Raw genomic sequence first — 22693 nt, 5'->3', positions numbered from 1 at the left:
CCGCCGCACTGGAGTGCACTGTGACCGGCACAATGGCCTTTGCGCGAAGAAGCCGCTTCTTCGTCTCCGCGAGCCGGAGAGAGCGGCTGCTTCGGAAAGGTGAAGAATGAAGCTGCAGAACACTGGATGGTGTGCGCAGCTTGCAAACTGATAGAAAACAGTACCTTACCACTCTCCTACCTTTTCCAAACACATGAATATTCGGTTGGAAGGTGTTTTGGACAACTTTGTTTTTCTTCTTGCAAAACACTCTGCAAGCCTCTCTGCAACATGTAAAACACGATGGGAGATGTTTTCTGTGCAGGCACAGTTTCACCTTGTCAGACATAGCGAAAAACCTTTCTGCAATGATGTAGACCACAAAAGACGCTAAAGACGAAGGATACGCAGCTCCCCGGAGCTAAGCGCCGGTCCCGGGCACATTTCGGCAGAAGCCGCCGCACTGGAGTGCACTGTGACCGGCACAATCGCCTTTGCGCGAAGAAGCCGCTTCTTCGCCTCCGGCAGCTGGAGAGTGCGGCTGCTTCGGAAAGGTGAGAATGAAGCTGCACATCACTAGAATTGTGTGCGCAGCTTGCAAACTGATAGAAAACAGTACCTTACCACTTTCCTACCTTTTCCAAACACATGAACATTCGGTTGGAAGGTGTTTTGGACAACTTTGTTTTTCTTCTTGCAAAACACTCTGCAAACCTCTCTGCAACATGTAAAACACGATGGGAGATGTTTTCTGTGCAGGCACAGTTTCTCCTTGCCAGACATAGTGGAAAAGTTTTTCCAATGATGTTGACCACAAAAGTACTGAAAGAAGAAGGTACGGATGTCCCCGGAGCTAAGCGCCGGTCCCGGGCACATTTCGGCAGAAGCCGACGCACTGGAGTGCACTGTGACCGGCACAATGGCCTTTGCGCGAAGAAGGCGCTTCTTCGTCTCCGGGGGCCGGAGAGAGCGGCTGCTTCGGAAAGGTGAAGAATGAACCTGCACAACACTGGGATAGTGTGCGCAGCTTGCAAACTGAGAGAAGACAGTACTTTACAACTCTCCTACCTTTTCCAAACACGTGAACATTCGGTTGGAAGGTGTTTTGGACAACTTTGTTTTTCTTCTTGCAAAACACTCTGCAAACCTCTCTGCAACATGTAAAACACGATGGGAGATGTTTTCTGTGCAGGCACAGTTTCTCCTTGCCAGAAGTAGTGGAAATGTTTTTTGCAATGATGGAGACCACAAAAGACGCTAAAGACGAAAGTACAGAGTTCCCCGGAGCTAAGCGCCGGTCCCGGGCACATTTCGGCAGAAGCCGCCGCACTGGAGTGCACTGTGACAGGCACAATCGCCTTTGCGCGAAGAAGCCGCTTCTTCGTCTCCGCGAGCCGGAGAGAGCGGCTACTTCGGAAAGGTGAAGAATGAAGCTGCACAACACTGGGATAGTGTGCGCAGCTTGCAAACTGATAGAAGACAGTACCTTACAACTCTCCTACCTTTTCCAAACACATAAATATTCGCTTGGAAGGTGTTTTGGACAACTTTGTTTTTCTTCTTGCAAAACACTCTGCAAACCTCTCTGCAACATGTAAAACACGATGGGAGATGTTTTCTGTGCAGGCACAGTTTCACCTTGTCAGACATAGCGAAAAAGTTTTTCCAATGATGTAGACCACAAAAGACGCTAAAGACGAAGGATACGCAGCTCCCCGGAGCTAAGCGCCGGTCCCGGGCACATTTCGGCAGAAGCCGCCGCACTGGAGTGCACTGTGACCGGCACAATCGCCTTTGCGCGAAGAAGCCGCTTCTTCGTCTCCGCGAGCCGGAGAGAGCGGCTACTTCGGAAAGGTGAAGAATGAAGCTGAACAACACTGGGATAGTGTGCGCAGCTTGCAAACTGAGAGAAGACAGTACTTTACAACTCTCCTACCTTTTCCAAACACGTGAACATTCGGTTGGAAGGTGTTTTGGACAACTTTGTTTTTCTTCTTGCAAAACACTCTGCAAACCTCTCTGCAACATGTAAAACACGATGGGAGATGTTTTCTGTGCAGGCACAGTTTCACCTTGCCTGACATAGTGAAAAACCTTTCTGCAATGATGGAGACCACAAAAGACGCTAAAGACGAAGGATACGGATGTCCCCGGAGCTAAGCGCCGGTCCCGGGCACATTTCGGCAGAAGCCGCCGCACTGGAGTGCACTGTGACCGGCACAATCGCCTTTGCGCGAAGAAGCCGCTTCTTCGCCTCCGGCAGCTGGAGAGTGCGGCTGCTTCGGAAAGGTGAGAATGAAGCTGCACATCACTAGAATTGTGTGCGCAGCTTGCAAACTGATAGAAAACAGTACCTTACCACTTTCCTACCTTTTCCGAACACGTGAACATTCGGTTGGAAGTTGTTTTGGACAACTTTGTTTTTCTTCTTGCAAAACACTCTGCAAGCCTCTCTGCAACATGTAAAACACGATGGGAGATGTTTTCTGTGCAGGCACAGTTTCACCTTGTCAGACATAGCGAAAAACCTTTCTGCAATGATGTAGACCACAAAAGACGCTAAAGACGAAGGATACGCAGCTCCCCGGAGCTAAGCGCCGGTCCCGGGCACATTTCGGCAGAAGCCGCCGCACTGGAGTGCACTGTGACAGGCACAATCGCCTTTGCGCGAAGAAGCCGCTTCTTCGCCTCCGGCAGCTGGAGAGTGCGGCTGCTTCGGAAAGGTGAGAATGAAGCTGCACATCACTAGAATTGTGTGCGCAGCTTGCAAACTGATAGAAAACAGTACCTTACCACTTTCCTACCTTTTCCAAACACATGAACATTCGGTTGGAAGGTGTTTTGGACAACTTTGTTTTTCTTCTTGCAAAACACTCTGCAAACCTCTCTGCAACATGTAAAACACGATGGGAGATGTTTTCTGTGCAGGCACAGTTTCACCTTGCCTGACATAGTGAAAAACCTTTCTGCAATGATGTAGACCACAAAAGACGCTAAAGACGAAGGATACGGATGTCCCCGGAGCTAAGCGCCGGTCCCGGGCACATTTCGGCAGAAGCCGCCGCACTGGAGTGCACTGTGACCGGCACAATCTCCTTTGCGCGAAGAAGCCGCTTCGTCGCCTCCGGCAGCTGGAGAGTGCGGCTGCTTCGGAAAGGTGAGAATGAAGCTGCACATCACTAGAATTGTGTGCGCAGCTTGCAAACTGATAGAAAACAGTACCTTCCACTTTCCTACCTTTTCCAAACACATGAATATTCGGTTGGAAGGTGTTTTGGACAACTTTGTTTTTCTTCTTGCAAAACACTCTGCAAACCTCTCTGCAACATGTAAAACACGATGGGAGATGTTTTCTGTGCAGGCACAGTTTCTCCTTGCCAGACATAGTGGAAAAGTTTTTCCAATGATGTTGACCACAAAAGTACTGAAAGAAGAAGGTACGGATGTCCCCGGAGCTAAGCGCCGGTCCCGGGCACATTTCGGCAGAAGCCGACGCACTGGAGTGCACTGTGACCGGCACAATGGCCTTTGCGCGAAGAAGCCGCTTCTTCGTCTCCGGGGGCCGGAGAGAGCGGCTGCTTCGGAAAGGTGAAGAATGAACCTGCACAACACTGGGATAGTGTGCGCAGCTTGCAAACTGAGAGAAGACAGTACTTTACAACTCTCCTACCTTTTCCAAACACGTGAACATTCGGTTGGAAGGTGTTTTGGACAACTTTGTTTTTCTTCTTGCAAAACACTCTGCAAACCTCTCTGCAACATGTAAAACACGATGGGAGATGTTTTCTGTGCAGGCACAGTTTCACCTTGCCTGACATAGTGAAAAACCTTTCTGCAATGATGGAGACCACAAAAGACGCTAAAGACGAAGGATACGGATGTCCCCGGAGCTAAGCGCCGGTCCCGGGCACATTTCGGCAGAAGCCGCCGCACTGGAGTGCACTGTGACCGGCACAATCGCCTTTGCGCGAAGAAGCCGCTTCTTCGCCTCCGGCAGCTGGAGAGTGCGGCTGCTTCGGAAAGGTGAGAATGAAGCTGCACATCACTAGAATTGTGTGCGCAGCTTGCAAACTGATAGAAAACAGTACCTTACCACTTTCCTACCTTTTCCGAACACGTGAACATTCGGTTGGAAGTTGTTTTGGACAACTTTGTTTTTCTTCTTGCAAAACACTCTGCAAGCCTCTCTGCAACATGTAAAACACGATGGGAGATGTTTTCTGTGCAGGCACAGTTTCACCTTGTCAGACATAGCGAAAAACCTTTCTGCAATGATGTAGACCACAAAAGACGCTAAAGACGAAGGATACGCAGCTCCCCGGAGCTAAGCGCCGGTCCCGGGCACATTTCGGCAGAAGCCGCCGCACTGGAGTGCACTGTGACAGGCACAATCGCCTTTGCGCGAAGAAGCCGCTTCTTCGCCTCCGGCAGCTGGAGAGTGCGGCTGCTTCGGAAAGGTGAGAATGAAGCTGCACATCACTAGAATTGTGTGCGCAGCTTGCAAACTGATAGAAAACAGTACCTTACCACTTTCCTACCTTTTCCAAACACATGAACATTCGGTTGGAAGGTGTTTTGGACAACTTTGTTTTTCTTCTTGCAAAACACTCTGCAAACCTCTCTGCAACATGTAAAACACGATGGGAGATGTTTTCTGTGCAGGCACAGTTTCACCTTGCCTGACATAGTGAAAAACCTTTCTGCAATGATGTAGACCACAAAAGACGCTAAAGACGAAGGATACGGATGTCCCCGGAGCTAAGCGCCGGTCCCGGGCACATTTCGGCAGAAGCCGACGCACTGGAGTGCACTGTGACCGGCACAATCGCCTTTGCGCGAAGAAGCCGCTTCGTCGCCTCCGGCAGCTGGAGAGTGCGGCTGCTTCGGAAAGGTGAGAATGAAGCTGCACATCACTAGAATTGTGTGCGCAGCTTGCAAACTGAGAGAAAACAGTACCTTCCACTTTCCTACCTTTTCCAAACACATGAATATTCGGTTGGAAGGTGTTTTGGACAACTTTGTTTTTCTTCTTGCAAAACACTCTGCAAACCTCTCTGCAACATGTAAAACACGATGGGAGATGTTTTCTGTGCAGGCACAGTTTCTCCTTGCCAGACATAGTGGAAAAGTTTTTCCAATGATGTTGACCACAAAAGTACTGAAAGAAGAAGGTACGGATGTCCCCGGAGCTAAGCGCCGGTCCCGGGCACATTTCGGCAGAAGCCGACGCACTGGAGTGCACTGTGACCGGCACAATGGCCTTTGCGCGAAGAAGCCGCTTCTTCGTCTCCGGGGGCCGGAGAGAGCGGCTGCTTCGGAAAGGTGAAGAATGAACCTGCACAACACTGGGATAGTGTGCGCAGCTTGCAAACTGAGAGAAGACAGTACTTTACAACTCTCCTACCTTTTCCAAACACGTGAACATTCGGTTGGAAGGTGTTTTGGACAACTTTGTTTTTCTTCTTGCAAAACACTCTGCAAACCTCTCTGCAACATGTAAAACACGATGGGAGATGTTTTCTGTGCAGGCACAGTTTCACCTTGCCTGACATAGTGAAAAACCTTTCTGCAATGATGGAGACCACAAAAGACGCTAAAGACGAAGGATACGGATGTCCCCGGAGCTAAGCGCCGGTCCCGGGCACATTTCGGCAGAAGCCGCCGCACTGGAGTGCACTGTGACCGGCACAATCGCCTTTGCGCGAAGAAGCCGCTTCTTCGCCTCCGGCAGCTGGAGAGTGCGGCTGCTTCGGAAAGGTGAGAATGAAGCTGCACATCACTAGAATTGTGTGCGCAGCTTGCAAACTGGTAGAAAACAGTACCTTACCACTTTCCTACCTTTTCCAAACACATGAATATTCGGTTGGAAGGTGTTTTGGACAACTTTGTTTTTCTTCTTGCAAAACACTCTGCAAACCTCTCTGCAACATGTAAAACACGATGGGAGATGTTTTCTGTGCAGGCACAGTTTCACCTTGCCAGACATAGTGAAAAAACTTTCTGCAATGATGTAGACCACAAAAGACGCTAAAGACGAAGGATACGCAGCTCCCCGGAGCTAAGCGCCGGTCCCGGGCACATTGCGGCAGAAGCCGCCGCACTGGAGTGCACTGTGACCGGCACAATCGCCTTTGCGCGAAGAAGCCGCTTCTTCGCCTCCGGCAGTTGGAGAGTGCGGCTGCTTCGGAAAGGTGAGAATGAAGCTGCACATCACTAGAATTGTGTGCGCAGCTTGCAAACTGATAGAAAACAGTACCTTACCACTTTCCTACCTTTTCCGAACACGTGAACATTCGGTTGGAAGGTGTTTTGGACAACTTTGTTTTTCTTCTTGCAAAACACTCTGCAAACCTCTCTGCAACATGTAAAACACGATGGGAGATGTTTTCTGTGCAGGCACAGTTTCTCCTTGCCAGACATAGTGGAAAAGTTTTTCCAATGATGTTGACCACAAAAGTACTGAAAGAAGAAGGTACGGATGTCCCCGGAGCTAAGCGCCGGTCCCGGGCACATTTCGGCAGAAGCCGACGCACTGGAGTGCACTGTGACCGGCACAATGGCCTTTGCGCGAAGAAGCCGCTTCTTCCTCTCCGGGGGCCGGAGAGAGCGGCTGCTTCGGAAAGGTGAAGAATGAACCTGCACAACACTGGGATAGTGTGCGCAGCTTGCAAACTGAGAGAAGACAGTACTTTACAACTCTCCTACCTTTTCCAAACACGTGAACATTCGGTTGGAAGGTGTTTTGGACAACTTTGTTTTTCTTCTTGCAAAACACTCTGCAAACCTCTCTGCAACATGTAAAACACGATGGGAGATGTTTTCTGTGCAGGCACAGTTTCTCCTTGCCAGAAGTAGTGGAAATGTTTTTTGCAATGATGGAGACCACAAAAGACGCTAAAGACGAAAGTACGGAGTTCCCCGGAGCAAAGCGCCGGTCCCGGGCACATTTCGGCAGAAGCCGCCGCACTGGAGTGCACTGTGACCGGCACAATCGCCTTTGCGCGAAGAAGCCGCTTCTTCGTCTCCGGGGGCCGGAGAGAGCGGCTGCTTCGGAAAGGTGAAGAATGAAGCTGAACAACACTGGGATAGTGTGCGCAGCTTGCAAACTGATAGAAAACGGCACCTTACCACTTTCCTACCTTTTCCAAACACATAAATATTCGGTTGGAAGGTGTTTTGGACAACTTTGTTTTTCTTCTTGCAAAACACTCTGCAAACCTCTCTGCAACATGTAAAACACGATGGGAGATGTTTTCTGTGCAGGCACAGTTTCTCCTTGCCAGACATAGTGGAAAAGTTTTTCCAATGATGTTGACCACAAAAGTACTGAAAGAAGAAGGTACGGATGTCCCCGGAGCTAAGCGCCGGTCCCGGGCACATTTCGGCAGAAGCCGACGCACTGGAGTGCACTGTGACCGGCACAATGGCCTTTGCGCGAAGAAGCCGCTTCTTCGTCTCCGCGAGCCGGAGAGAGCGGCTGCTTCGGAAAGGTGAAGAATGAAGCTGCAGAACACTGGATGGTGTGCGCAGCTTGCAAACTGATAGAAAACAGTACCTTACCACTCTCCTACCTTTTCCAAACACATGAATATTCGGTTGGAAGTTGTTTTGGACAACTTTGTTTTTCTTCTTGCAAAACACTCTGCAAACCTCTCTGCAACATGTAAAACACGATGGGAGATGTTTTCTGTGCAGGCACAGTTTCACCTTGTCAGACATAGCGAAAAACCTTTCTGCAATGATGTAGACCACAAAAGACGCTAAAGACGAAGGATACGCAGCTCCCCGGAGCTAAGCGCCGGTCCCGGGCACATTTCGGCAGAAGCCGCCGCACTGGAGTGCACTGTGACCGGCACAATCGCCTTTGCGCGAAGAAGCCGCTTCTTCGCCTCCGGCAGCTGGAGAGTGCGGCTGCTTCGGAAAGGTGAGAATGAAGCTGCACATCACTAGAATTGTGTGCGCAGCTTGCAAACTGATAGAAAACAGTACCTTACCACTTTCCTACCTTTTCCAAACACATGAACATTCGGTTGGAAGGTGTTTTGGACAACTTTGTTTTTCTTCTTGCAAAACACTCTGCAAACCTCTCTGCAACATGTAAAACACGATGGGAGATGTTTTCTGTGCAGGCACAGTTTCACCTTGCCTGACATAGTGAAAAACCTTTCTGCAATGATGTAGACCACAAAAGACGCTAAAGACGAAGGATACGGATGTCCCCGGAGCTAAGCGCCGGTCCCGGGCACATTTCGGCAGAAGCCGACGCACTGGAGTGCACTGTGACCGGCACAATGGCCTTTGCGCGAAGAAGCCGCTTCGTCGCCTCCGGCAGCTGGAGAGTGCGGCTGCTTCGGAAAGGTGAGAATGAAGCTGCACATCACTAGAATTGTGTGCGCAGCTTGCAAACTGAGAGAAAACAGTACCTTCCACTTTCCTACCTTTTCCAAACACATGAATATTCGGTTGGAAGGTGTTTTGGACAACTTTGTTTTTCTTCTTGCAAAACACTCTGCAAACCTCTCTGCAACATGTAAAACACGATGGGAGATGTTTTCTGTGCAGGCACAGTTTCTCCTTGCCAGACATAGTGGAAAAGTTTTTCCAATGATGTTGACCACAAAAGTACTGAAAGAAGAAGGTACGGATGTCCCCGGAGCTAAGCGCCGGTCCCGGGCACATTTCGGCAGAAGCCGACGCACTGGAGTGCACTGTGACCGGCACAATGGCCTTTGCGCGAAGAAGCCGCTTCTTCGTCTCCGGGGGCCGGAGAGAGCGGCTGCTTCGGAAAGGTGAAGAATGAACCTGCACAACACTGGGATAGTGTGCGCAGCTTGCAAACTGAGAGAAGACAGTACTTTACAACTCTCCTACCTTTTCCAAACACGTGAACATTCGGTTGGAAGGTGTTTTGGACAACTTTGTTTTTCTTCTTGCAAAACACTCTGCAAACCTCTCTGCAACATGTAAAACACGATGGGAGATGTTTTCTGTGCTGGCACAGTTTCTCCTTGCCAGACATAGTGGAAAAGTTTTTCCAATGATGTAGACCACAAAAGACGCTAAAGACGAAGGATACGCAGCTCCCCGGAGCTAAGCGCCGGTCCCGGGCACATTTCGGCAGAAGCCGCCGCACTGGAGTGCACTGTGACCGGCACAATCGCCTTTGCGCGAAGAAGCCGCTTCTTCGTCTCCGGGGGCCGGAGAGAGCGGCTGCTTCGGAAAGGTGAAGAATGAAGCTGAACAACACTGGGATAGTGTGCGCAGCTTGCAAACTGATAGAAAACGGCACCTTACCGCTTTCCTACCTTTTCCAAACACATAAATATTCGGTTGGAAGGTGTTTTGGACAACTTTGTTTTTCTTCTTGCAAAACACTCTGCAAACCTCTCTGCAACATGTAAAACACGATGGGAGATGTTTTCTGTGCAGGCACAGTTTCTCCTTGCCAGACATAGTGGAAAAGTTTTTCCAATGATGTTGACCACAAAAGTACTGAAAGAAGAAGGTACGGATGTCCCCGGAGCTAAGCGCCGGTCCCGGGCACATTTCGGCAGAAGCCGACGCACTGGAGTGCACTGTGACCGGCACAATGGCCTTTGCGCGAAGAAGCCGCTTCTTCGTCTCCGGGGGCCGGAGAGAGCGGCTGCTTCGGAAAGGTGAAGAATGAAGCTGCACAACACTGGGATAGTGTGCGCAGCTTGCAAACTGAGAGAAGACAGTACTTTACAACTCTCCTACCTTTTCCAAACACGTGAACATTCGGTTGGAAGGTGTTTTGGACAACTTTGTTTTTCTTCTTGCAAAACACTCTGCAAACCTCTCTGCAACATGTAAAACACGATGGGAGATGTTTTCTGTGCAGGCACAGTTTCTCGTTGCCAGAAGTAGTGGAAATGTTTTTTGCAATGATGGAGACCACAAAAGACGCTAAAGACGAAAGTACGGAGTTCCCCGGAGCAAAGCGCCGGTCCCGGGCACATTTCGGCAGAAGCCGGCGCACTGGAGTGCACTGTGACCGGCACAATCGCCTTTGCGCGAAGAAGCCGCTTCTTCGTCTCCGGGGGCCGGAGAGAGCGGCTGCTTCGGAAAGGTGAAGAATGAAGCTGAACAACACTGGGATAGTGTGCGCAGCTTGTAAACTGATAGAAAACGGCACCTTACCACTTTCCTACCTTTTCCAAACACATGAATATTCGGTTGGAAGGTGTTTTGGACAACTTTGTTTTTCTTCTTGCAAAACACTCTGCAAACCTCTCTGCAACATGTAAAACACGATGGGAGATGTTTTCTGTGCAGGCACAGTTTCTCCTTGCCAGACATAGTGGAAAAGTTTTTCCAATGATGTTGACCACAAAAGTACTGAAAGAAGAAGGTACGGATGTCCCCGGAGCTAAGCGCCGGTCCCGGGCACATTTCGGCAGAAGCCGCCGCACTGGAGTGCACTGTGACCGGCACAATCGCCTTTGCGCGAAGAAGCCGCTTCTTCGTCTCCGCGAGCCGGAGAGAGCGGCTGCTTCGGAAAGGTGAAGAATGAAGCTGCAGAACACTGGATGGTGTGCGCAGCTTGCAAACTGATAGAAAACAGTACCTTACCACTCTCCTACCTTTTCCAAACACATGAATATTCGGTTGGAAGGTGTTTTGGACAACTTTGTTTTTCTTCTTGCAAAACACTCTGCAAGCCTCTCTGCAACATGTAAAACACGATGGGAGATGTTTTCTGTGCAGGCACAGTTTCACCTTGTCAGACATAGCGAAAAACCTTTCTGCAATGATGTAGACCACAAAAGACGCTAAAGACGAAGGATACGCAGCTCCCCGGAGCTAAGCGCCGGTCCCGGGCACATTTCGGCAGAAGCCGCCGCACTGGAGTGCACTGTGACCGGCACAATCGCCTTTTCGCGAAGAAGCCGCTTCGTCGCCTCCGGCAGCTGGAGAGTGCGGCTGCTTCGGAAAGGTGAGAATGAAGCTGCACATCACTAGAATTGTGTGCGCAGCTTGCAAACTGATAGAAAACAGTACCTTACCACTTTCCTACCTTTTCCAAACACATGAACATTCGGTTGGAAGGTGTTTTGGACAACTTTGTTTTTCTTCTTGCAAAACACTCTGCAAACCTCTCTGCAACATGTAAAACACGATGGGAGATGTTTTCTGTGCTGGCACAGTTTCTCCTTGCCAGACATAGTGGAAAAGTTTTTCCAATGATGTTGACCACAAAAGTACTGAAAGAAGAAGGTACGGATGTCCCCGGAGCTAAGCGCCGGTCCCGGGCACATTTCGGCAGAAGCCGACGCACTGGAGTGCACTGTGACCGGCACAATGGCCTTTGCGCGAAGAAGGCGCTTCTTCGTCTCCGGGGGCCGGAGAGAGCGGCTGCTTCGGAAAGGTGAAGAATGAACCTGCACAACACTGGGATAGTGTGCGCAGCTTGCAAACTGAGAGAAGACAGTACTTTACAACTCTCCTACCTTTTCCAAACACGTGAACATTCGGTTGGAATGTGTTTTGGACAACTTTGTTTTTCTTCTTGCAAAACACTCTGCAAACCTCTCTGCAACATGTAAAACACGATGGGAGATGTTTTCTGTGCAGGCACAGTTTCTCCTTGCCAGAAGTAGTGGAAATGTTTTTTGCAATGATGGAGACCACAAAAGACGCTAAAGACGAAAGTACAGAGTTCCCCGGAGCTAAGCGCCGGTCCCGGGCACATTTCGGCAGAAGCCGCCGCACTGGAGTGCACTGTGACAGGCACAATCGCCTTTGCGCGAAGAAGCCGCTTCTTCGTCTCCGCGAGCCGGAGAGAGCGGCTACTTCGGAAAGGTGAAGAATGAAGCTGCACAACACTGGGATAGTGTGCGCAGCTTGCAAACTGATAGAAGACAGTACCTTACAACTCTCCTACCTTTTCCAAACACATAAATATTCGGTTGGAAGGTGTTTTGGACAACTTTGTTTTTCTTCTTGCAAAACACTCTGCAAACCTCTCTGCAACATGTAAAACACGATGGGAGATGTTTTCTGTGCAGGCACAGTTTCACCTTGTCAGACATAGCGAAAAAGTTTTTCCAATGATGTAGACCACAAAAGACGCTAAAGACGAAGGATACGCAGCTCCCCGGAGCTAAGCGCCGGTCCCGGGCACATTTCGGCAGAAGCCGCCGCACTGGAGTGCACTGTGACCGGCACAATCGCCTTTGCGCGAAGAAGCCGCTTCTTCGTCTCCGCGAGCCGGAGAGAGCGGCTGCTTCGGAAAGGTGAAGAATGAAGCTGAACAACACTGGGATAGTGTGCGCAGCTTGCAAACTGATAGAAAACGGCACCTTACCACTTTCCTACCTTTTCCAAACACATAAATATTCGGTTGGAAGGTGTTTTGGACAACTTTGTTTTTCTTCTTGCAAAACACTCTGCAAACCTCTCTGCAACATGTAAAACACGATGGGAGATGTTTTCTGTGCAGGCACAGTTTCTCCTTGCCAGACATAGTGGAAAAGTTTTTCCAATGATGTTGACCACAAAAGTACTGAAAGAAGAAGGTACGGATGTCCCCGGAGCTAAGCGCCGGTCCCGGGCACATTTCGGCAGAAGCCGACGCACTGGAGTGCACTGTGACCGGCACAATGGCCTTTGCGCGAAGAAGCCGCTTCTTCGTCTCCGGGGGCCGGAGAGAGCGGCTGCTTCGGAAAGGTGAAGAATGAAGCTGCACAACACTGGGATAGTGTGCGCAGCTTGCAAACTGAGAGAAGACAGTACTTTACAACTCTCCTACCTTTTCCAAACACGTGAACATTCGGTTGGAAGGTGTTTTGGACAACTTTGTTTTTCTTCTTGCAAAACACTCTGCAAACCTCTCTGCAACATGTAAAACACGATGGGAGATGTTTTCTGTGCAGGCACAGTTTCTCGTTGCCAGAAGTAGTGGAAATGTTTTTTGCAATGATGGAGACCACAAAAGACGCTAAAGACGAAAGTACGGAGTTCCCCGGAGCAAAGCGCCGGTCCCGGGCACATTTCGGCAGAAGCCGGCGCACTGGAGTGCACTGTGACCGGCACAATCGCCTTTGCGCGAAGAAGCCGCTTCTTCGTCTCCGGGGGCCGGAGAGAGCGGCTGCTTCGGAAAGGTGAAGAATGAAGCTGAACAACACTGGGATAGTGTGCGCAGCTTGTAAACTGATAGAAAACGGCACCTTACCACTTTCCTACCTTTTCCAAACACATAAATATTCGGTTGGAAGGTGTTTTGGACAACTTTGTTTTTCTTCTTGCAAAACACTCTGCAAACCTCTCTGCAACATGTAAAACACGATGGGAGATGTTTTCTGTGCAGGCACAGTTTCTCCTTGCCAGACATAGTGGAAAAGTTTTTCCAATGATGTTGACCACAAAAGTACTGAAAGAAGAAGGTACGGATGTCCCCGGAGCTAAGCGCCGGTCCCGGGCACATTTCGGCAGAAGCCGCCGCACTGGAGTGCACTGTGACCGGCACAATGGCCTTTGCGCGAAGAAGCCGCTTCTTCGTCTCCGCGAGCCGGAGAGAGCGGCTGCTTCGGAAAGGTGAAGAATGAACCTGCACAACACTGGATGGTGTGCGCAGCTTGCAAACTGATAGAAAACAGTACCTTACCACTCTCCTACCTTTTCCAAACACATGAATATTCGGTTGGAAGGTGTTTTGGACAACTTTGTTTTTCTTCTTGCAAAACACTCTGCAAGCCTCTCTGCAACATGTAAAACACGATGGGAGATGTTTTCTGTGCAGGCACAGTTTCACCTTGTCAGACATAGCGAAAAACCTTTCTGCAATGATGTAGACCACAAAAGACGCTAAAGACGAAGGATACGCAGCTCCCCGGAGCTAAGCGCCGGTCCCGGGCACATTTCGGCAGAAGCCGCCGCACTGGAGTGCACTGTGACCGGCACAATCGCCTTTGCGCGAAGAAGCCGCTTCGTCGCCTCCGGCAGCTGGAGAGTGCGGCTGCTTCGGAAAGGTGAGAATGAAGCTGCACATCACTAGAATTGTGTGCGCAGCTTGCAAACTGATAGAAAACAGTACCTTACCACTTTCATACCTTTTCCAAACACATGAACATTCGGTTGGAAGGTGTTTTGGACAACTTTGTTTTTCTTCTTGCAAAACACTCTGCAAACCTCTCTGCAACATGTAAAACACGATGGGAGATGTTTTCTGTGCAGGCACAGTTTCTCCTTGCCAGACATAGTGGAAAAGTTTTTCCAATGATGTTGACCACAAAAGTACTGAAAGAAGAAGGTACGGATGTCCCCGGAGCTAAGCGCCGGTCCCGGGCACATTTCGGCAGAAGCCGACGCACTGGAGTGCACTGTGACCGGCACAATGGCCTTTGCGCGAAGAAGGCGCTTCTTCGTCTCCGGGGGCCGGAGAGAGCGGCTGCTTCGGAAAGGTGAAGAATGAACCTGCACAACACTGGGATAGTGTGCGCAGCTTGCAAACTGAGAGAAGACAGTACTTTACAACTCTCCTACCTTTTCCAAACACGTGAATATTCGGTTGGAAGGTGTTTTGGACAACTTTGTTTTTCTTCTTGCAAAACACTCTGCAAACCTCTCTGCAACATGTAAAACACGATGGGAGATGTTTTCTGTGCAGGCACAGTTTCTCCTTGCCAGAAGTAGTGGAAATGTTTTTTGCAATGATGGAGACCACAAAAGACGCTAATGACGAAAGTACAGAGTTCCCCGGAGCTAAGCGCCGGTCCCGGGCACATTTCGGCAGAAGCCGCCGCACTGGAGTGCACTGTGACAGGCACAATCGCCTTTGCGCGAAGAAGCCGCTTCTTCGTCTCCGCGAGCCGGAGAGAGCGGCTACTTCGGAAAGGTGAAGAATGAAGCTGCACAACACTGGGATAGTGTGCGCAGCTTGCAAACTGATAGAAGACAGTACCTTACAACTCTCCTACCTTTTCCAAACACATAAATATTCGCTTGGAAGGTGTTTTGGACAACTTTGTTTTTCTTCTTGCAAAACACTCTGCAAACCTCTCTGCAACATGTAAAACACGATGGGAGATGTTTTCTGTGCAGGCACAGTTTCACCTTGTCAGACATAGCGAAAAAGTTTTTCCAATGATGTAGACCACAAAAGACGCTAAAGACGAAGGATACGCAGCTCCCCGGAGCTAAGCGCCGGTCCCGGGCACATTTCGGCAGAAGCCGCCGCACTGGAGTGCACTGTGACCGGCACAATCGCCTTTGCGCGAAGAAGCCGCTTCTTCGTCTCCGCGAGCCGGAGAGAGCGGCTGCTTCGGAAAGGTGAAGAATGAAGCTGAACAACACTGGGATAGTGTGCGCAGCTTGCAAACTGATAGAAAACGGCACCTTACCACTTTCCTACCTTTTCCAAACACATGAATATTCGGTTGGAAGGTGTTTTGGACAACTTTGTTTTTCTTCTTGCAAAACACTCTGCAAACCTCTCTGCAACATGTAAAACACGATGGGAGATGTTTTCTGTGCAGGCACAGTTTCTCCTTGCCAGACATAGTGGAAAAGTTTTTCCAATGATGTTGACCACAAAAGTACTGAAAGAAGAAGGTACGGATGTCCCCGGAGCTAAGCGCCGGTCCCGGGCACATTTCGGCAGAAGCCGACGCACTGGAGTGCACTGTGACCGGCACAATGGCCTTTGCGCGAAGAAGGCGCTTCTTCGTCTCCGGGGGCCGGAGAGAGCGGCTGCTTCGGAAAGGTGAAGAATGAACCTGCACAACACTGGGATAGTGTGCGCAGCTTGCAAACTGAGAGAAGACAGTACTTTACAACTCTCCTACCTTTTCCAAACACGTGAACATTCGGTTGGAAGGTGTTTTGGACAACTTTGTTTTTCTTCTTGCAAAACACTCTGCAAACCTCTCTGCAACATGTAAAACACGATGGGAGATGTTTTCTGTGCAGGCACAGTTTCTCCTTGCCAGAAGTAGTGGAAATGTTTTTTGCAATGATGGAGACCACAAAAGACGCTAAAGACGAAAGTACAGAGTTCCCCGGAGCTAAGCGCCGGTCCCGGGCACATTTCGGCAGAAGCCGCCGCACTGGAGTGCACTGTGACAGGCACAATCGCCTTTGCGCGAAGAAGCCGCTTCTTCGTCTCCGCGAGCCGGAGAGAGCGGCTACTTCGGAAAGGTGAAGAATGAAGCTGCACAACACTGGGATAGTGTGCGCAGCTTGCAAACTGATAGAAGACAGTACCTTACAACTCTCCTACCTTTTCCAAACACATAAATATTCGCTTGGAAGGTGTTTTGGACAACTTTGTTTTTCTTCTTGCAAAACACTCTGCAAACCTCTCTGCAACATGTAAAACACGATGGGAGATGTTTTCTGTGCAGGCACAGTTTCACCTTGTCAGACATAGCGAAAAAGTTTTTCCAATGATGTAGACCACAAAAGACGCTAAAGACGAAGGATACGCAGCTCCCCGGAGCTAAGCGCCGGTCCCGGGCACATTTCGGCAGAAGCCGCCGCACTGGAGTGCACTGTGACCGGCACAATCGCCTTTGCGCGAAGAAGCCGCTTCTTCGTCTCCGCGAGCCGGAGAGAGCGGCTGCTTCGGAAAGGTGAAGAATGAAGCTGAACAACACTGGGATAGTGTGCGCAGCTTGCAAACTGATAGAAAACGGCACCTTACCACTTTCCTACCTTTTCCAAACACATGAATATTCGGTTGGAAGGTGTTTTGGACAACTTTGTTTTTCTTCTTGCAAAACACTCTGCAAACCTCTCTGCAACATGTAAAACACGATGGGAGATGTTTTCTGTGCAGGCACAGTTTCTCCTTGCCAGACATAGTGGAAAAGTTTTTCCAATGATGTTGACCACAAAAGTACTGAAAGAAGAAGGTACGGATGTCCCCGGAGCTAAGCGCCGGTCCCGGGCACATTTCGGCAGAAGCCGACGCACTGGAGTGCACTGTGACCGGCACAATGGCCTTTGCGCGAAGAAGGCGCTTCTTCGTCTCCGGGGGCCGGAGAGAGCGGCTGCTTCGGAAAGGTGAAGAATGAACCTGCACAACACTGGGATAGTGTGCGCAGCTTGCAAACTGAGAGAAGACAGTACTTTACAACTCTCCTACCTTTTCCAAACACGTGAACATTCGGTTGGAAGGTGTTTTGGACAACTTTGTTTTTCTTCTTGCAAAACACTCTGCAAACCTCTCTGCAACATGTAAAACACGATGGGAGATGTTTTCTGTGCAGGCACAGTTTCTCCTTGCCAGAAGTAGTGGAAATGTTTTTTGCAATGATGGAGACCACAAAAGACGCTAAAGACGAAAGTACAGAGTTCCCCGGAGCTAAGCGCCGGTCCCGGGCACATTTCGGCAGAAGCTGCCGCACTGGAGTGCACTGTGACAGGCACAATCGCCTTTGCGCGAAGAAGCCGCTTCTTCGTCTCCGCGAGCCGGAGAGAGCGGCTACTTCGGAAAGGTGAAGAATGAAGCTGCACAACACTGGGATAGTGTGCGCAGCTTGCAAACTGATAGAAGACAGTACCTTACAACTCTCCTACCTTTTCCAAACACATAAATATTCGCTTGGAAGGTGTTTTGGACAACTTTGTTTTTCTTCTTGCAAAACACTCTGCAAACCTCTCTGCAACATGTAAAACACGATGGGAGATGTTTTCTGTGCAGGCACAGTTTCACCTTGTCAGACATAGTGGAAAAGTTTTTCCAATGATGTAGACCACAAAAGACGCTAAAGACGAAGGATACGCAGCTCCCCGGAGCTAAGCGCCGGTCCCGGGCACATTTCGGCAGAAGCCGCCGCACTGGAGTGCACTGTGACCGGCACAATCGCCTTTGCGCGAAGAAGCCGCTTCTTCGTCTCCGCGAGCCGGAGAGAGCGGCTGCTTCGGAAAGGTGAAGAATGAAGCTGAACAACACTGGGATAGTGTGCGCAGCTTGCAAACTGATAGAAAACGGCACCTTACCACTTTCCTACCTTTTCCAAACACATGAATATTCGGTTGGAAGGTGTTTTGGACAACTTTGTTTTTCTTCTTGCAAAACACTCTGCAAACCTCTCTGCAACATGTAAAACACGATGGGAGATGTTTTCTGTGCAGGCACAGTTTCTCCTTGCCAGACATAGTGGAAAAGTTTTTCCAATGATGTTGACCACAAAAGTACTGAAAGAAGAAGGTACGGATGTCCCCGGAGCTAAGCGCCGGTCCCGGGCACATTTCGGCAGAAGCCGACGCACTGGAGTGCACTGTGACCGGCACAATGGCCTTTGCGCGAAGAAGGCGCTTCTTCGTCTCCGGGGGCCGGAGAGAGCGGCTGCTTCGGAAAGGTGAAGAATGAACCTGCACAACACTGGGATAGTGTGCGCAGCTTGCAAACTGAGAGAAGACAGTACTTTACAACTCTCCTACCTTTTCCAAACACGTGAACATTCGGTTGGAAGGTGTTTTGGACAACTTTGTTTTTCTTCTTGCAAAACACTCTGCAAACCTCTCTGCAACATGTAAAACACGATGGGAGATGTTTTCTGTGCTGGCACAGTTTCTCCTTGCCAGACATAGTGGAAAAGTTTTTCCAATGATGTAGACCACAAAAGACGCTAAAGACGAAGGATACGCAGCTCCCCGGAGCAAAGCGCCGGTCCCGGGCACATTTCGGCAGAAGCCGCCGCACTGGAGTGCACTGTGACCGGCACAATCGCCTTTGCGCGAAGAAGCCGCTTCTTCGTCTCCGGGGGCCGGAGAGAGCGGCTGCTTCGGAAAGGTGAAGAATGAAGCTGAACAACACTGGGATAGTGTGCGCAGCTTGCAAACTGATAGAAAACGGCACCTTACCACTTTCCTACCTTTTCCAAACACATAAATATTCGGTTGGAAGGTGTTTTGGACAACTTTGTTTTTCTTCTTGCAAAACACTCTGCAAACCTCTCTGCAACATGTAAAACACGATGGGAGATGTTTTCTGTGCAGGCACAGTTTCTCCTTGCCAGACATAGTGGAAAAGTTTTTCCAATGATGTTGACCACAAAAGTACTGAAAGAAGAAGGTACGGATGTCCCCGGAGCTAAGCGCCGGTCCCGGGCACATTTCGGCAGAAGCCGACGCACTGGAGTGCACTGTGACCGGCACAATGGCCTTTGCGCGAAGAAGCCGCTTCTTCGTCTCCGGGGGCCGGAGAGAGCGGCTGCTTCGGAAAGGTGAAGAATGAAGCTGCACAACACTGGAATAGTGTGCGCAGCTTGCAAACTGAGAGAAGACAGTACTTTACAACTCTCCTACCTTTTCCAAACACGTGAACATTCGGTTGGAAGGTGTTTTGGACAACTTTGTTTTTCTTCTTGCAAAACACTCTGCAAACCTCTCTGCAACATGTAAAACACGATGGGAGATGTTTTCTGTGCAGGCACAGTTTCTCCTTGCCAGAAGTAGTGGAAATGTTTTTTGCAATGATGGAGACCACAAAAGACGCTAAAGACGAAAGTACGGAGTTCCCCGGAGCAAAGCGCCGGTCCCGGGCACATTTCGGCAGAAGCCGCCGCACTGGAGTGCACTGTGACCGGCACAATCGCCTTTGCGCGAAGAAGCCGCTTCTTCGTCTCCGGGGGCCGGAGAGAGCGGCTGCTTCGGAAAGGTGAAGAATGAAGCTGAACAACACTGGGATAGTGTGCGCAGCTTGTAAACTGATAGAAAACGGCACCTTACCACTTTCCTACCTTTTCCAAACACATAAATATTCGGTTGGAAGGTGTTTTGGACAACTTTGTTTTTCTTCTTGCAAAACACTCTGCAAACCTCTCTGCAACATGTAAAACACGATGGGAGATGTTTTCTGTGCAGGCACAGTTTCTCCTTGCCAGACATAGTGGAAAAGTTTTTCCAATGATGTTGACCACAAAAGTACTGAAAGAAGAAGGTACGGATGTCCCCGGAGCTAAGCGCCGGTCCCGGGCACATTTCGGCAGAAGCCGCCGCACTGGAGTGCACTGTGACCGGCACAATGGCCTTTGCGCGAAGAAGCCGCTTCTTCGTCTCCGGGGGCCGGAGAGAGCGGCTGCTTCGGAAAGGTGAAGAATGAAGCTGCAGAACACTGGATGGTGTGCGCAGCTTGCAAACTGATAGAAAACAGTACCTTACCACTCTCCTACCTTTTCCAAACACATGAATATTCGGTTGGAAGGTGTTTTGGACAACTTTGTTTTTCTTCTTGCAAAACACTCTGCAAGCCTCTCTGCAACATGTAAAACACGATGGGAGATGTTTTCTGTGCAGGCACAGTTTCACCTTGTCAGACATAGCGAAAAACCTTTCTGCAATGATGTAGACCACAAAAGACGCTAAAGACGAAGGATACGCAGCTCCCCGGAGCTAAGCGCCGGTCCCGGGCACATTTCGGCAGAAGCCGCCGCACTGGAGTGCACTGTGACCGGCACAATCGCCTTTGCGCGAAGAAGCCGCTTCTTCGCCTCCGGCAGCTGGAGAGTGCGGCTGCTTCGGAAAGGTGAGAATGAAGCTGCACATCACTAGAATTGTGTGCGCAGCTTGCAAACTGATAGAAAACAGTACCTTACCACTTTCCTACCTTTTCCAAACACATGAACATTCGGTTGGAAGGTGTTTTGGACAACTTTGTTTTTCTTCTTGCAAAACACTCTGCAAACCTCTCTGCAACATGTAAAACACGATGGGAGATGTTTTCTGTGCAGGCACAGTTTCTCCTTGCCAGACATAGTGGAAAAGTTTTTCCAATGATGTTGACCACAAAAGTACTGAAAGAAGAAGGTACGGATGTCCCCGGAGCTAAGCGCCGGTCCCGGGCACATTTCGGCAGAAGCCGACGCACTGGAGTGCACTGTGACCGGCACAATGGCCTTTGCGCGAAGAAGGCGCTTCTTCGTCTCCGGGGGCCGGAGAGAGCGGCTGCTTCGGAAAGGTGAAGAATGAACCTGCACAACACTGGGATAGTGTGCGCAGCTTGCAAACTGAGAGAAGACAGTACTTTACAACTCTCCTACCTTTTCCAAACACGTGAACATTCGGTTGGAAGGTGTTTTGGACAACTTTGTTTTTCTTCTTGCAAAACACTCTGCAAACCTCTCTGCAACATGTAAAACACGATGGGAGATGTTTTCTGTGCAGGCACAGTTTCTCCTTGCCAGAAGTAGTGGAAATGTTTTTTGCAATGATGGAGACCACAAAAGACGCTAAAGACGAAAGTACAGAGTTCCCCGGAGCTAAGCGCCGGTCCCGGGCACATTTCGGCAGAAGCCGCCGCACTGGAGTGCACTGTGACAGGCACAATCGCCTTTGCGCGAAGAAGCCGCTTCTTCGTCTCCGCGAGCCGGAGAGAGCGGCTACTTCGGAAAGGTGAAGAATGAAGCTGCACAACACTGGGATAGTGTGCGCAGCTTGCAAACTGATAGAAGACAGTACCTTACAACTCTCCTACCTTTTCCAAACACATAAATATTCGCTTGGAAGGTGTTTTGGACAACTTTGTTTTTCTTCTTGCAAAACACTCTGCAAACCTCTCTGCAACATGTAAAACACGATGGGAGATGTTTTCTGTGCAGGCACAGTTTCACCTTGTCAGACATAGCGAAAAAGTTTTTCCAATGATGTAGACCACAAAAGACGCTAAAGACGAAGGATACGCAGCTCCCCGGAGCTAAGCGCCGGTCCCGGGCACATTTCGGCAGAAGCCGCCGCACTGGAGTGCACTGTGACCGGCACAATCGCCTTTGCGCGAAGAAGCCGCTTCTTCGTCTCCGCGAGCCGGAGAGAGCGGCTACTTCGGAAAGGTGAAGAATGAAGCTGAACAACACTGGGATAGTGTGCGCAGCTTGCAAACTGATAGAAAACGGTACCTTACCACTTTCCTACCTTTTCCAAACACATGAATATTCGGTTGGAAGGTGTTTTGGACAACTTTGTTTTTCTTCTTGCAAAACACTCTGCAAACCTCTCTGCAACATGTAAAACACGATGGGAGATGTTTTCTGTGCAGGCACAGTTTCTCCTTGCCAGACATAGTGGAAAAGTTTTTCCAATGATGTTGACCACAAAAGTACTGAAAGAAGAAGGTACGGATGTCCCCGGAGCTAAGCGCCGGTCCCGGGCACATTTCGGCAGAAGCCGACGCACTGGAGTGCACTGTGACCGGCACAATGGCCTTTGCGCGAAGAAGGCGCTTCTTCGTCTCCGGGGGCCGGAGAGAGCGGCTGCTTCGGAAAGGTGAAGAATGAACCTGCACAACACTGGGATAGTGTGCGCAGCTTGCAAACTGAGAGAAGACAGTACTTTACAACTCTCCTACCTTTTCCAAACACGTGAACATTCGGTTGGAAGGTGTTTTGGACAACTTTGTTTTTCTTCTTGCAAAACACTCTGCAAACCTCTCTGCAACATGTAAAACACGATGGGAGATGTTTTCTGTGCAGGCACAGTTTCTCCTTGCCAGAAGTAGTGGAAATGTTTTTTGCAATGATGGAGACCACAAAAGACGCTAAAGACGAAAGTACGGAGTTCCCCGGAGCAAAGCGCCGGTCCCGGGCACATTTCGGCAGAAGCCGCCGCACTGGAGTGCACTGTGACCGGCACAATCGCCTTTGCGCGAAGAAGCCGCTTCTTCGTCTCCGGGGGCCGGAGAGAGCGGCTGCTTCGGAAAGGTGAAGAATGAAGCTGAACAACACTGGGATAGTGTGCGCAGCTTGCAAACTGA

Source organism: Zonotrichia albicollis, unplaced genomic scaffold (genome assembly GCF_047830755.1).
Source record: "Zonotrichia albicollis isolate bZonAlb1 unplaced genomic scaffold, bZonAlb1.hap1 Scaffold_257, whole genome shotgun sequence".
In the NCBI taxonomy this organism is placed as follows: Eukaryota; Metazoa; Chordata; class Aves; order Passeriformes; family Passerellidae; genus Zonotrichia; species Zonotrichia albicollis.
Note: the sequence above shows the minus strand (reverse complement) of the source record.